Below are 15,530 nucleotides of genomic sequence, written 5' to 3'. Positions count from 1 at the left end.
ACGCGTCGTGACCGCGAATACCGCCGTGGAACTCTCCCAAAGGCTAAGACCAAGTTAGGCGGTGATCGGGCGACGCGCGCTCCGAAGTGACCTGTCCTATTTCATATTCCAGTTGTTGGTCCTTCGTTCGGAGGTCCCATTTCATATTAACTGCGTTTCTAGGAGGTTGTGTGTAGTCACCCCTAGATCCGATTGATTGACTACTGTGTGATAGGATTGTATATTGTCTGACCGGAGGTTGCTCTCCTTTTGGGAGTTGAACGTTTGGAAAGTCTTCTGCCTGGAGCTAATTATCTCCTTGCGGGAGCTGGTGCGCGTGAGTGAAGGGTGCTTTCGGACTCGACCGGCGGTCCGGAAGAAACTCCAGTAGACCGGTGTACGGGCCCCCCGCTCAAGGCCCCCCATAGAATAAGTAGCGGCTGTATATTTGTATATTTGCATATTAACTCTCTCATTTTGAAGGTTTGGCTGGAAGGATCTACTTGTGATCTCAACCCCAGTCGTGGAGACCTACGTTTGAAGTAACGTAAGCGCTCTACACCCAAGACCTTATCATTGTGAAGACAACTCATCAGGTGAAGTTCGTTCTATCGAAGATAAACGACACCTACAGGGATTCACAAGGTCACACGCCACCTCCGTTGGGAGCACCTAGTGCTGCTATCGGAGTCTGACCCCATTGGGAAAATCCGTAAGGAGGAGTAATTCTCCGGACGGGCGGCCCCGTGGCATCGTGCTATACACCTGGGCGGCAAAGGCGCTCACCCGCCTCGCCACAGCTGGTGCGCGTGCCCGGATTTGGTAGTCCGTGGAATTTCACCGAGTTGTTTTTATATTATATTGATTAAGATCTAGGGTGTTGACTGCTAACGATCTTCTAACCGTGGTTGATATGGCTGGAAGTGGAAGCAGGAAGAAGGAAGGGCGACGGCAGTCGGCGGAGTCTGAACCAAGCCGGCAGTCGCGCCGAGTTGCGAACTTGGGAGTCGAGCCGCATCGACCTCTGGAAGACGTCGAACGTGACGCCCGGAAGGCCAACGCGGCAAAACGCAAGGCTGCCAAGGAAGCGAAGGAAGTGTCAGCTCCAAGCGAGACGACTTCTGGACCCGCTGTTCCAGACGCGCACCAAGTGTCCAAGAACGGCGACCAAGAGACGGCTCTGGAAGATGCTGACACTTCCATGTCGGCGGACTCGAAGCTAGGTCCGGACGACGAGGACAAGTCCGCTCCGGACATGTCCGCCAAGGCGTCTGCGGGAGGCGCCGATGTGGTTGAGCCCCCGGTGGGTGGTCGAGTTTCGGACTCCCCCCAACCGGAACATGAGGTCGAGGCTTCGGACGTCGACGACGAAGTCGAATACGTTGGGACGAAGAAGCCTTTGGAAGGTCCGGCTGAAGACGTCGAAGTTGTCGAAGTTGACTCCGAGCTGGACGACGAAGTGCAGCTGGTGAAGGTCGAACCGGCGGTCAAAAAGGAATCTCACCTGTCTACGGTTCGGGAAGACCAAGTGCTCGAGGACACAGAAGTGTCTTCGCCGAAGTCCTCCGCAACGGCTTCTGCCCGAATGCCGACTCAAGTCCGACCGACACCGGTGTCTCCATCGGAAGAGCAAGTGAAGGCGTATGTGGCTGACCAAGTGCGACGATGGGAGAGGGACGTCTCAGAAAGAAGTGTTCCTCCGAACATCAAGTATGAATGGCCTCAAGCTCATTTGGATTCAACGGCTTACATGTCTGCTATCCTGACTACATCTGAGTACTTACGGAAGCGGACGTCGATGGCCGTGGAGGCGGACGCTTGGATCGCCGAGATGGAACTGACACGTCGGACGTTTGGGGTCACCCGAGACTGGACGGCTGCGACGATTCCGGTCGGACTCTTCTCCCCACGCGAGGGTGTTGCGGTCCTTCAGACGCAATTGTTCGAGTCCGGCTTCAGTTTTCTGAACTTGGTTCCTGGCTGGTTCCGGACACGAGCTAACAAGGCGCACCCGGACTTGGTCCGCCACGTCGTCGAAGAGATGCTCCTGTTGCTGTCCATCGAGATGGCCGAGCTGAAGCAGCTGATGATCAAGGCGACCGAAGTCCAAGCGCAGACGGCTCGCCCCGAACGATCGCGTCCAGACTTGGCTGCACCGGAGCTTGACGCGGAGATGACCGACCACGAAGTCGAGTTGCTGGGACGCGGCTACATCCAGATGCTCAAGGTGTCTGGACTTCAGACGCCGCGAAGTCCGAGGAGCCCCGCGGTGAGTGAGCCTGGACCCAAGCGCGTCCAACGTGTGCCGGCGCTCGCACCTCCGTCGTCCATCCCGACGCCTGAGTCCCCGCAGTCTGTGTCGTCGTCTGCTTTCCGAAGTCTGGAAGGCGCTCGACCTGGCAGTGTGGCGTCCGGTCTGGATGCCTCAGTCAAGTCGGAATCTCGAGCATCGTCAAGCCTCTTCGGAACGTCAGGTGGCTCGGACGAGTCGCTTGCTAGCGCCACGTCAGGATCGCGAACCTCGAGGGACAGCTCGTCCGGTTCTTCGGGACTGAACTGGGGGCAGGACGCTGGATCGCACATGCCGGCCGTTCCGATGGCGATGACTGCCCAGACGCTTGGTGGAGTGGCTCCGGTCGAATCCGCGATGGCCATGTACGTCACCCAGGAAGCTCTCCCCCCGAACCCGATGCGCGTGGATCAGGACGATGCCGTTATGTCGGAGTCCGAACGATCGCACGCCCGGGGACGGAGGTCGAAGACATTCCGGCGTCGCTCCAAGCGTCGAAGTCCGTCGCCATCCGACAGTTCCAGCAGGACGATGATAGCCGCCGCCGCAGGTCCAGCCGGCGCTCCCAGTCTGAGCGTTCGTACCGCTCGGGACGGTCACATGATTCAGCCAGTTCTGGAAGCACCCAAGTTGCCTTGAACGCCATGTTCCAGGTGCAGGAGGCGGTCGCCAGGATGGAGAGGCACCAGGACTCCGCGCTCGAGAAGCTGAACACCAAGCTGGACTTGGAAGTCGCTCGGAGGTTCGGACCGCCGGCTCGGGACCCACCTGCGAAGGAGGAGTCCACCCGGAACCCGGCCGACGACACTTGGACACGCCGCGAGGTGGAGACCAGGGAAGCCGCTCGACTGGAAGCCGCGCGTCTGGAACGTGAGCGAGCGGACGCACTCTTGGCACAGTATCGTGCCCAGACGGAGACATGTCAGGCCGAAGAAGCGCAGCGCGTGGCGGCCATGATGGAGTCCTTGCAGCGCGAGCTAGAAGACATGCGCGCGGGGCGGGCCCAGGAGCGAGAGGCGGCCAAGAATGTCCAGAAGTTTCTTACTGGACAGTTGCGCGACCTTCGTGCAACATCCGCCCAGACGCCTCCGCGACCATTCGCATTCAGACCTGATTCGGCAACTCGGGACCCTCATGTGACAACGGAAAATCCAGTGGCGACCAGTCGTCAGGTCAGGCGTCCAGAATCCAGTGGCGTAATCAGTGATGACGTAATCAGGGGAGATGTCACACGGACCTCGACGAACCTCGACGAATTCCTGGCGGCCCAGCTTCGGGCGACTCTCAGCGCCGCCACCAAGGCCGACGCCGCGCCGACGCGCGCCAAGACCGAGAGCGCCCCCGACGCCTCCGCACGAGGACACGCCGACGCGCGCCCTGAACGAAATGCGCAGGCGGAGGGCGTGCCACAGCGCAAGGCACAAGCTGGCTCGGCGAGACGGGGGAAGTCTGCGAGTGGCAAGTCGACAGAGCGAGGGGGAAGGGACGCCTCGTCCCGTGGAGAGAAATCGAAGAAGCCCCCAAGCACCGTGGTGATCCGGATAGTTCCGATTCTGGCTCAAGCTCCGACGGGAGTTCTTCGGACTCCGACAGCTCCGATAGCTCGTCGTTTGAAGATGTCGCCCCGAACACGCCGACTGTTGCAGGGCCCGGAGGAACGCTATTCACGTTCCGGCCATATGTGAATGCGAACAGCCTGGAGGATTTCGATGAGAAGGCGTCGCTGGCGGTCCGGATAAGGTGGCTGGAGAGATTCCAAAGCATTGCGGCTCAGGGCGGATGGACGGACAAGGTCAAGATATACGAGATGAAGCTCAAGTTGTCCGCCGCCGTCCGGAACTGGCGCGCGAACCTTCGTCCGAAGGTGAGACGAGACTGGAAGAAGTTCCTGAAGGAGTTCCGTGAGATGTATTGCAAAGCAAAGACCTCAGACTCCGAACGCTACTACACGATGGTTCAAAGGAAGTCAGAAAGCCCGCTAGAGTTTTACTATCGCCTGAACAAGGTGGCAGATAAGGCGGGTATCGATTTCGACTCGTCGTCCAAGCAGCGGGAACGTCATCTGAAGGTATTCACGAAGAAGCTCTTGGACTCACGCCTTCGATCGACGTTGCAAGGCCAACGCATCCGGAGACTACGTGACTTGGAGTACGTCCTAAAGCAGCACGAAGAGATGACCCAAGGCGACGACTACGATGCTCCTCAGGCCAAGCGAGACTTCCGGGCGGACAATGTTCCGCACGGACGGTTCCAGTCGAAGCGTGCCGGCCGCGCGTATGTGGTCCAGGACGAAGATGTGTCGGATGAAGGTGAAGATGATCGGGAAGTGCGGTTCCAAGATGCGGTGGAAGAAGTTCCTGCCACTCCGTCGACGGCAAGCTCGGCTGTTGGAAGTGCGCCAACCGGAGGTGATTCCAGGCGAGGCGAAGATCGCGTGCAAGATATTTCAAGCACTGTCTTCCGGATTATGAAGAACTCAGGTTGGAGACCTCCTTTGAGCGGAGATTTCCGAACACCACCTCGGTCCCCTCGTTTCGACACTGCGAACCGCACCAAGTTCTGTGAGCGCTGCAATGATTTTGGACATTCTACGGAGAGCTGCTGGACCGACCTCAAGTGTGATCGCTGCGGCCGGAAAGGGCACCCTGCCCGCCTGTGCAGAGTTCGACCCTGCCTATTCTGCAAGAAGTTTCATGAAGACCAATGTGAAGAGTGGAAGAAGTTCCAAGCTGTGAAGACTCTCGCTCGTCAAGGTACACTGGACCTTCCGTCCGCTATCCGGAATCAACTACTGGATGGGGACGTCGATTCTGGGGAACAACAGTTAAACTAACAAGCCCGCTGGATGGGGATCCAGAACGCGTCGGGCCCAAGACTACCCCGGAATTGTGTGTCCTAGTGTATATTGGACCAGAGTTGAGGAACAAGCACCAAGATAACCATCAATGCATGACTGTGATTTCAGAAGAAAACGACAAGTACCTATCCGATCAACAGCGTTTGGAGCGGTCTCGGTTGGAAGAAGGTCGTCTGGGGGATAATAATTCAGACGACCCTCCCGAATTCCGACTGGGGCCCGGCCAAAGGTACGGATGGTGGAAAGAGCACAACCCTGAGGACACCAAGAAAGTGGCGATGGTGCATGGTGCTGTGAACAATTATCGAACGGATATCCTCCTGGACTCCGGAGCATCTGTTAGCATGGTGAGTTTGGACCTTGCGCGTAGGCTCAAACTCCGGCTTAGGTTTTGCAAACAGCTCCGGGTGTCTGGACTGGGTGGTGTCCCGACGATTATCACGGCTACTACCGAGGTGAAGATTACCTTGGGACCTCGCGTGGTCTACATTATGGAACTATTGGTCGCGAACATTGGCGAAGGCGTGGATGTGCTTCTCGGTATGAACTTCATGTACTCGGCTGGGGTTCGATTGTGTGCTCAGGAAGGGTTGGTCAAGCTGCCGGACGAAGAGACGGTACTGTTAGCTGGCCGGACTGCGGACCACATGGGACGTGGCCTGGACCTGGCCGTCACTCCGAAAGATAGTCTGTACTTAGCCCCAGGTGAGGCGGCCGTCGTCCGAATTGACTACGGTCGGAGCAATCCGCAACGCGAAGTCATTTGGGCTGGTCGAGGTGACCGCTGGGTTACGCAGATTATCTATGCTGCGAAGTCCTGGCCAGTTGCTGTGAAGGTGGTCAACATTTCGGACAAGACAGTCTGGATTGACCCTCGAACGGCGGTGGCCCGGGTTGTGGAGTTTGGATTTTTCCCGACAGCCGGAAGGTTTGTCCGTCCAGGATTACGGAGGTATCGAGAATGGCAAGTGATGATTTATGAAAGTACCAACTCGAGGGAGCTCAGAGAGCGTGGGGAACGGCTCGCTCGAGCGCAGCAGGGTTCCGAACCGCCGTGTGTACAGACTCCCGATTACCCGTGGCCCACGAAGTTACTCACTCGGTCACCGGCTGATTCGGCGAAGGTGCACATGGTGCGCCTGCAGCCTAAACCTGGCGTGGAGGCGGAAGGTCGTTGCCCGGATCAGACTCCTCGCCTTTCGGAAACCGAGAGATCCGGAGCGTCCGAAAGAGAATGCACGGTTCCCGAGGCTGCTCCAGGTGAGGTACCCGGACCAGGCGAAAATGTTGAGAATGCGAGCTCGGTGTCTGAAGTTGCGAAGGTCCAGCTGGTAACGATCGAAGATCCTGATAGGAACCCGGATGAGGACTCCGGTTCGGACTTGGACGAGTTTTATGACGCGATCAGTTTTGACGATGAGTGTCTGACCAATTGTGTTCCAGAGGTCCTTGAACGGAGTCCTGAACGATCGTCTATTCCGGTCCGAAGGCTCGAAGTGGAGTACGAATGGTGCATGCAGATGAGTGCGGAAGAGCTGAACTTGGAACCAGCCGTGTACATACACGAAGGTAGTGAGTTACTGGCTCAGCTGCGCGACGAACTGGCCATGCTTCCGGAACTCCAAGAGCTGAGTCCAAGGTGTGATATCGAGAAGACCGATGTCGGAGAATCTGGACGGACTACTTCGGCCGAGGAGGAGCAACTTCGCACGCACCTGAGGTATCACCACAAGATATTCTTGGGAGACGAGAATGCTGCCCCCGCGCCGGCTCGTGGAGTGTGGTGTGATCTAGATGTCGGTGATGCTAAACCAGTTGCTCAGCGTCCGAGGTCAATCGCCCCACACTTAGCGGTCAAGGTCTACGAGTTGCTGAAGAAGCTTTTGGAGACAGGGCTGATAGAACACTCCGAATCGCCGTGGGCCTCCCCGATCGTCATCGTCCTGAAGAAGAACGGCGTGGACATCCGGATGTGTATCGACTACCGAGTGGTGAATGGATTCATTCAACTGTCCAATTATCCTCTGCCTTTGATCGACGATCTATTGATTGGCTTTGAGAGTGTAATGTGGTTTATGAGTCTGGACATGGCGAGTGGATTCTGGGCCATCCGGATGACTGAGCGTGCGAAGCTGATCTCGGCCTTCGTCTGTCCGTTCGGGCACTTCCAGTGGGTTCGGATGCCGTTTGGACTCAAGAATGCCCCTCTCGTCTACCAGGCAGTGATTAATAACTGCCTGTGGGGTTTCGTGAGACTGTCCCCGGAAGAAGAATTGGAGGTGGACCAAGATGTTCTGGACTTCCTGAGCTTGGACCCGTCCAGGAGTGACTCCGAAGGCCAAGTGTTAGCATTGACGGATACAGCGACAGTGTTCCAGAGGAACATCCCTGCTCCAGACAGCATGGGTCCGGTTTTGGGGCGGAGCTCGTACATTGATGACATCGCACATGGCGCGCCCACCTGGGACAAGCTTTGTGAGGATTTGAATGCTCTTCTATTCCGCTTGCGCTACTGGAATATTTCTGTGAGTCTCCCGAAAAGTGAGTTTGGGAAGCTGTCGATTCCATACCTGTCGCACGAAATTAGTGCAGAGGGGATTCGAGCAGTTCCGAAAATCGCTAAGGGAGTTCAAGACCTGCCATTCCCGAAGACTCTGAAAGGAGTGCAATCCTTCCTTGGAAGTCTGAACTACTATCATAAGTTCATTGAAGACTTTCCGGTAGTGGCTGCAGTCTTGTACGAGCTTTCAGACGACCAAGTGCAAGCCGGACGAGATCTCACCAGGGCCAAGGCTACGTTCGAGATTCTCAAGAAGAAGATCGTTTCAACCCCACTGCTCCGGCATCCAGACCGGACAAAGCCGTTCGTGATCATCCCGCATGCCAACCGTTGGGCTGCTTGCGCGGTCCTCGGTCAGGAATACGATGGAAAGATCCAACCGGTGCGGTTTACTGGACGAGTTCTGAACGATGCTGAGCTCCGATATCACATAGCTGAAAAGGAGGTGATTGCTGTGCTAAGAGTCCTTCAAGTCTTCCGACCACTTCTCGAGGGTTGTCGCCTGGAAGTCTACACTCGGCACTCAGTCTTTAAGTGGATACTCCAGTCGAAGTCTGCTGACGGACGCTGTGTTCCGTGGGGGGTTATGCTCTCACACTGGGACATCACCGTCCGGAAGGTCCAGAAAGATGAAGACGGTCTGGCGGCTATCATGGGAGCTGGGATCACCCCGCGTGAGCATTTGGACGAAGTCGCAGAAGTACTGATACCTGCCAAGGGACGCGTTCAGAAGCCCCCAGTTCTCAGTGTGGAGATGCTCGACGATACCTATCAGGGCGTCGTCCTGAGTTTCGATGGTGCGGCCAAGACGTCGACTCGGCGAGGAAGCTGCGGATGTATTCTCTGGCAGCTCCCCGGCTGGAAGGTGCTCGAAGCCCGAGGTTTTATTTTGGACGACGTGACAGTCAACGATGCGGAGTATCATGGATTCCTGAAAGGAGTCCAGATGGCGCTCGACCGTCAGGTCGAAGACTTGGTGGTTGTGGGAGACTCTCGGGTCGTGATTCAACAAGTCCAAGGTCTCATCAACTGTCACCAGCCGAACCTCCAGAAACACTTGGCTGAGTGTGAAGTCCACAGGGATAAGTTCCGGACGTTGCGACTGGTCCATGTTAAGCGCGAGTACAATCAAGCTGCCGACTACCTGACGTCGAAGACGCTGGCACTCGGGGAGTCCTGGATTGTTCAGGATTCCGAAGAGCGGACACACCTGGAAAGAGTGTCAAAGATTGCGGAGAAGCTGATGAAGGCAAAGGTGGTCCATCTGGATGGAGACCCATCTCCGCGTCCTGAGACTTCGGCCCGGGTGGAAAGTGACGCAGTGGCTGCAGATTCACAGTCCGCGCCACTCTCTCGTGCGGCAAGAGTCTTCGCTGCGTTGACGAGGTCGAGGACCAGGGACGCCGTACATCCGGATCCGGGAGTTGAGGACATTGCTCCTCCTGGTGATGGTGAACCTCAGCGACCCATGGGTCCCCTCGAGTATCAGGCCGAACGGTGGAGACGTATCAGGACGCACCAGGATCAGGATGCCTACTTGTCCGAAATCAAGTCGTTCCTGAAAGGGGATATCGACGGATTCTCGCCGAGAAGGCTCCGCAAGATTGCTAAGGTGGCGGACTTGTTTGCGTTAGATGCTCGGAATGTGTTATACCGTCTGGCCCGATCGACTCGAGACCGCCCTCGCGACTTTGAAGATGAGCCGAGACTGGTGATCCCGGAATCCCTGCGGCCAGACATGCTGCACTACGCACACGAGGATTTCCAAGGTGGCCACCAAGGCATCACCCGGACGTACGAGAGACTCCGTTCGGAATTCTACTGGCCAGGGATGTACGCTGATGTTGAGCGCTGTGTCGAGGAGTGTGTCGACTGTGCGAGTGGCAAGGGACGACCGCCCAACGAAGGACCGTCGCCCGGAAATATTGAGCCCAGACGTCCGTTCGAAGTTGTCTCGATGGACTTTGTCACTCACATGCCGGAGTCCGAACGTGGAAACACCTTTCTGTTGTTGTTCCAGGATGCGTTTTCCGGGTTCGTGATGTGCAAGCCCACGCGGTCGACTACTGCTCAAGACGTCGCAGAGGTCTACGAAGAATGTGTGTTCCGGAGGTTTGGAGCGAGCTCCATGGTCCGACATGATCAGGACCCCCGCTTCATGAGTGAGGTCTTCACACGGTTCAGAGAACTTCTGGGAAGCAAGCAGCGAGCCACTCTCGCTTATCGTCCGCAAGCTAATGGTCAACAGGAGCGGTCCGTCCAGACTGTCGTTCGAAGTATCCGAGCGTACATTGCTGAGGCGGACCAAAGTGACTGGGACGACCACGCGGAGAAGCTCATGTTCGCTCTGAACACGTCGTTCGATGCCACGCGTCTGGATACACCCTTCTACCTAGTGCATGGTTGGGACGCTCAAGGGACGCTGTCTGCGATGTTGGGTCCGAAACCCTCTAGCGTTCCGGAGCGGACTGCCTATGAGTGGCGTCGGAAGCTTCAACGACAATATAGCTACGCGCAAGCATGTGCCGAGGATCTGCAGAAGAAGGCGAAACGCCAGCGTTCTGAGGTCCAGACGCAAAGGTGGAGAGAGCTGTCCGCACGACTGAAGTCTGGGTTCGAGAAGGGAGATTCGGTCTGGCTATACATTCCGAAAGTCCAGCCGGGTCTCAGCCGTAAACTTGCCCATATGTGGCATGGCCCCTTCCGGATTGAAGAGATGCACGACAACTTCCGAGTCAAGCTCAAGGTTGATGACACTGGGTACCAGGTTAATCCCTGGGTACATGTCAGTCGACTTAAGCCACGTGCCCTCTTCCCGAAGCGTCCAGTCGGAGAGGTCGAAGTGTCCGGAGACGATGATTTCGACGCGGCCTTACTTCCGGAGGACAGCTGGGAGCCAGACTCCGAGCGTGACGAGTATGAAGTGGAGAATATTCTGGACCTCAGGTGGTCTAAACGGACCCGAACGTCTAGACGCACTCGAGAGTACCTCGTTAAGTGGAAAGGGTATGACGACCCCGAATGGTTGCCCGTATCTCAACTCAGTTGTGGAGCATTGCTGTACGCGTTCAATCAAGGTGCACGCGCACGAGCCCGGTTCCAGACGATGCAGGCTGGGGACGATCACCCCAGAGCCTAGTTCATGTCTGAACTGGATCGACTGCGCGGATGTGCCCCTCGACGGAATGTGCTTTGAATCGATAGATTTGCAATGTGAGCTCAGATATGATATTTTCGGAGTGTCAAGTGGAGAACGAGTGGAGAGTTTCGGAAAGACGAAGCTTGGAGTTTGAGAAGTTTGGAGTTTCAGGACTAAGGTGACAAAGAGATAAGAATGAGGAAAACCTCCTCTTCCGCCGCCTCGCTCTCATCGCTCGAGCTACGAGAGGCGCTCGGACGAGGTCCATCGCCTACGCCAGATGTGGCGGAGCCAGCCCCGGCTGGGGCGCTGCTCGCGGCGCTCGTTGCAGGCGCGACCACCATCGTCTTGTTTGGTTGATGGGAAATCGCGATTTGGCTGCGTTTCGACGAAAGAAGTTTCCGATTGATGTTTTGCGACCCGATTGGCTGACGCGACATGGGACAAAGAAGGGAGGCCACCTCTGCGAGCTGGGCTACCTTGCCGCCCTCCGGACCACTCCGACGTTTGGACATTTTCGTCCGCCTTGCTACGCGTGGTCTCATCGCAACCTATCAGTTCGGGAGTAAATTCCTCTATGAGAGATTGGGATGAGAGGGACGGTTGACACGAAGCGGCTCCAGAAAATTTGCCCAAGTCTCTGCTCAGTGACCCGGCCAGCGACAGGCCCGTAAGACATGCGACGGAAGAGCACAAGAGAAGAGCGAAGACACAAGCGAGAGAGAAGACTCAAGCAAGTCCAGACAGAGAGCCGAAGAAGATTGCTCAAGATCGTCCAGACTCCCGCCATAGTAAAGTCAAGTCAAACTCCAGACTCATTGGTCTCCGGACCCCGGACGCAGGATTCCAGACACCAGGCTCCGGACGAAGATCTTCGATGGGCGACCGGTCGCGCCCTGTCCCAGCCTGATTTGTACCCAGAAAGGCCTTCCAAGTTTCAAGTATACTCCGACCAAGATGTTAACGACCGACCAAGACGACCGACCATGATATGTTATGCACTGACCAGATTCCTGCCCTATCCATGACCTGCTCGACATGCGACGTGATTACGCCACGCCCCGACTATAGTGAAACCAAGATAAAAGAGCTGATTCCAGAGAGAACAGTGGATACAGAAGCCTAAGAAAAGATAATCAGAGAGTTCAATTTGCCAAGAAGGGCGCAAAGTGCTTCCCCGTCCCCAGGGACGAGGTGTGCTGTCAAGCAAGCGAGAGGAACAAGCCTCGACCGGAGGGATTAACCCTGCCGGCGGCCCTAAGCTACAAGACCTGCGCTTGGACGCGTCGTGACCGCGAATACCGCCGTGGAACTCTCCCAAAGGCTAAGACCAAGTTAGGCGGTGATCGGGCGACGCGCGCTCCGAAGTGACCTGTCCTATTTCATATTCCAGTTGTTGGTCCTTCGTTCGGAGGTCCCATTTCATATTAACTGCGTTTCTAGGAGGTTGTGTGTAGTCACCCCTAGATCCGATTGATTGACTACTGTGTGATAGGATTGTATATTGTCTGACCGGAGGTTGCTCTCCTTTTTGGGAGTTGAACGTTTGGAAAGTCTTCTGCCTGGAGCTAATTATCTCCTTGCGGGAGCTGGTGCGCGTGAGTGAAGGGTGCTTTCGGACTCGACCGGTGGTCCGGAAGAAACTCCAGTAGACCGGTGTACGGGCCCCCCGCTCAAGGGCCCCCCAAAGAATAAGTAGCGGCTGTATATTTGTATATTTGCATATTAACTCTCTGATTTTGAAGGTTTGGCTGGAAGGATCTACTTGTGATCTCAACCCCAGTCGTGGAGACCTACGTTTGAAGTAACGTAAGCGCTCTACACCCAAGACCTTATCATTGTGAAGACAACTCATCAGGTGAAGTTCGTTCTATCGAAGATAAACGACACCTACAGGGATTCACAAGGTCACACGCCACCTCCGTTGGGAGCACCTAGTGCTGCTATCGGAGTCTGACCCCATTGGGAAAATCCGTAAGGAGGAGTAATTCTCCGGACGGGCGGCCCCGTGGCATCGTGCTATACACCTGGGCGGCAAAAGGCGCTCACCCGCCTCGCCACAGCAGACATGGAGGGCGAAGGACAGTGGCGAGTATAATCGCCAGGCGATGCGATGCAGACTGTAGGTAGGCGGTAGGTATAGGCGGCGGGGACTAGCTAGGAGAGCTCTGTGTGTGCGGCTGGCCTCACATCTCTCAGTTGCAATTTGGACGGGAGTAGTCCGGATAAAGCAGCTAAATGCTACGCGTAGTGTTCTGCGGCAGGGATCTGCACTACCCAACAACAAAAGAGGTTCGTACTGCGGCCAAGGGGGTCGGCGAGGCGTGCGGGCCATTGCAAGGTAGTGCTGAGTAGTTTAGAGGACGAGCGATGACGAACTTATGTGTCACAGGGTGGCTGGGAGCGTGGTTAGCGACCACGAGGGCGCGAGGGGACTATTGATGTCCTCTTGGCCGTGGAGTGCAGGGCCCGGAGTGGACCCGATGGGTTTGTCTACGCAGGAACGGTCCTCACTCAACCTTGTATTTACATTCGGGCTTACAGAAGGCGCGAGGACGGGTCCATAGACCTGCCCGGGTTGCCGGCTGCCTAACAGTGCTCTCTTCCTAAGCTGGTCCCTGGTGCGGTTGACCTCAGTTGGCCCCCCGACGTCCGCGTCGGCGATGCAACGGTTCCAGCTCCTGCTCATGTACTTGCCCTCCCCTCCGAGTTGGATCTCTGCACTTGTGCAGCGTAGTGGTAAGCCATGCCGACATGGTGGTCATAGCAGTGACTTACTGGGCGAGCCTGTGAACTGAGTCAGGTCGCGAGCTAAGCTACAGCGGGCAAGAACAGAAGTTTGTGTGACCGTCCATGTAGTGGGCCTACTTTGGCTCACTACTTTAGCTTACACGTCGCGCTACGGGTATGAGGAAGCGTAGGAGTTTATTAATAATTTAATTAATTATACTTGAGTCCACAAGTATAATATAAATCAAATAAAACACCAAGTAGCTTAATTAGGTAAAATGAGAACTGTATTGTTTGTAAATTGATCTTCCTCCTAAATCTGCTAAAACAGTTTATCGTCTATGAAAGGGGTTGGCAGCGGCTGGCTGGCTGTCAGAGCCCCGCCAACATGCACGTCTCTAATTGGTAGAAATATGCTGCTCTCTACCAATAGGATCTTTGGGTATGTGTGAACCACTCATTGTGGTGGCCCACTTCAATGTACCCATTGGTGTGCCATACACCAATGTGAGGACGTATCTAAAACCTTTAACAGATATTTATCTGTTAAACCATAAGTGACAGTTGTCACTTGTGACCGTTGTCATGCACAAGTGACTATTGTCACTTGTATGTGTAACCCCGTTACACCATCCCCCCGTTAAGCTTAGACGTGTTGGTCTCGACACGTCAATTAATATTGACTGCTTGTCAATTGTTTGTGCTGGGGATTTCCGTGCTCATCCGCAATGAGCACGATCAAGCTGAAGACCACCATTGCAACAGAGTGTAAACTCTCTGTTGCGCCGCTACCACGGGGACAGACAACACAGTGTCTGTGTACGATTCTCCGATGTCGACCGCGTCTGTGCGTCGACATCGCTAAGCGAATTTCTGTTGCTTACCGTGATCGGGTAAGCAAGCGCCAAAGCACTTCGAGTCCTTCTCGAAGCGAGGCAAGTATTAGCAACCCCACGCTGTTGCGGTGGAGGCGGGTGTCCGTGCGCTGTGCGCACTGTTCGTCCAGGTGGCGGTGCGTGTTAGCAACCGCGACCTCAACAGGTATACTATATGTATACCTGAAAGCTTCACTGATCCCCGTGCCAATTATCTAGCACGCGAGCTGTAGGGCGTTGTAGATTACTACAGCGCTCGCACTACCTTCTTGCTGGTAGTGCGTGTTGGGTTTCGTATTCCTTCACCATGTCCGGAACGTCTTCCATCAGGACGTTCCGTGGTTCCCACGTGTCGTGCTGGGGAGGGAAACCTCTCCAGCGAAGGCGAAAACAATCCGGACCTCGGATTGTTTTCCTATGATCAACAATTTGCTGGACGACCCAGCGAATTTCTCCGCGTGGGTCTCGCAGCGGTGGCGGAGGTGGTGGAAACACGCCCCGATGGTCAACGCCGTGTTGAGCTTCATCTCGTGTCGCTCCACGACCGTCACCTGGTCGTGGAGTACCTTCAGAGCACGGAGGTTGCCGCTTTGTACCATCGTGTCCCGGCTGTGGCGGTCTCCCAGACCGCCTTGAACGTGCCGGTCGGGCTGTAGGCTCGACTGTATCAACTGCTCCAGCGCGTAGTCGCGCTGGAGAGGAGAGTTTCCCCTGCCGAGTTTGTCTCTTCGGGTCAGACGAGCCATGGGGCTCGTGCTGGAGGTATGGCTTTAACCGCCCGACATAAAATGTCAGGTGGAGCCGCATGCTAGACGGTATGTCTAGCGTGTATGCGTTACCGTGGCGTGCCAACACAGTGAATGGCCCGATGCAAGCTTACTTGCTCCGAAATCCGAAACTGCATGTTTAGGCAGGTTTTGAGTAGATAACAAAACCAATGAATCCACTTTGAATTCATTTGTGTTGCCCCTGCCAATATTATCGGCGTTCAGCTTCTGTCTATCCACAGAAACTGCAATCGTGTCCTGGACAAACCGAATTACGGCTTGTCTTTTGTTGATGAAGTCAATCGTATCCGAGCTGAGCGAGTTCAACTCGCT

This window comes from Phytophthora cinnamomi (assembly GCF_018691715.1).
Source record: "Phytophthora cinnamomi strain GKB4 chromosome Unknown Contig35, whole genome shotgun sequence".
Classification (NCBI taxonomy): domain Eukaryota; phylum Oomycota; class Peronosporomycetes; order Peronosporales; family Peronosporaceae; genus Phytophthora; species Phytophthora cinnamomi.
Note: the sequence above shows the minus strand (reverse complement) of the source record.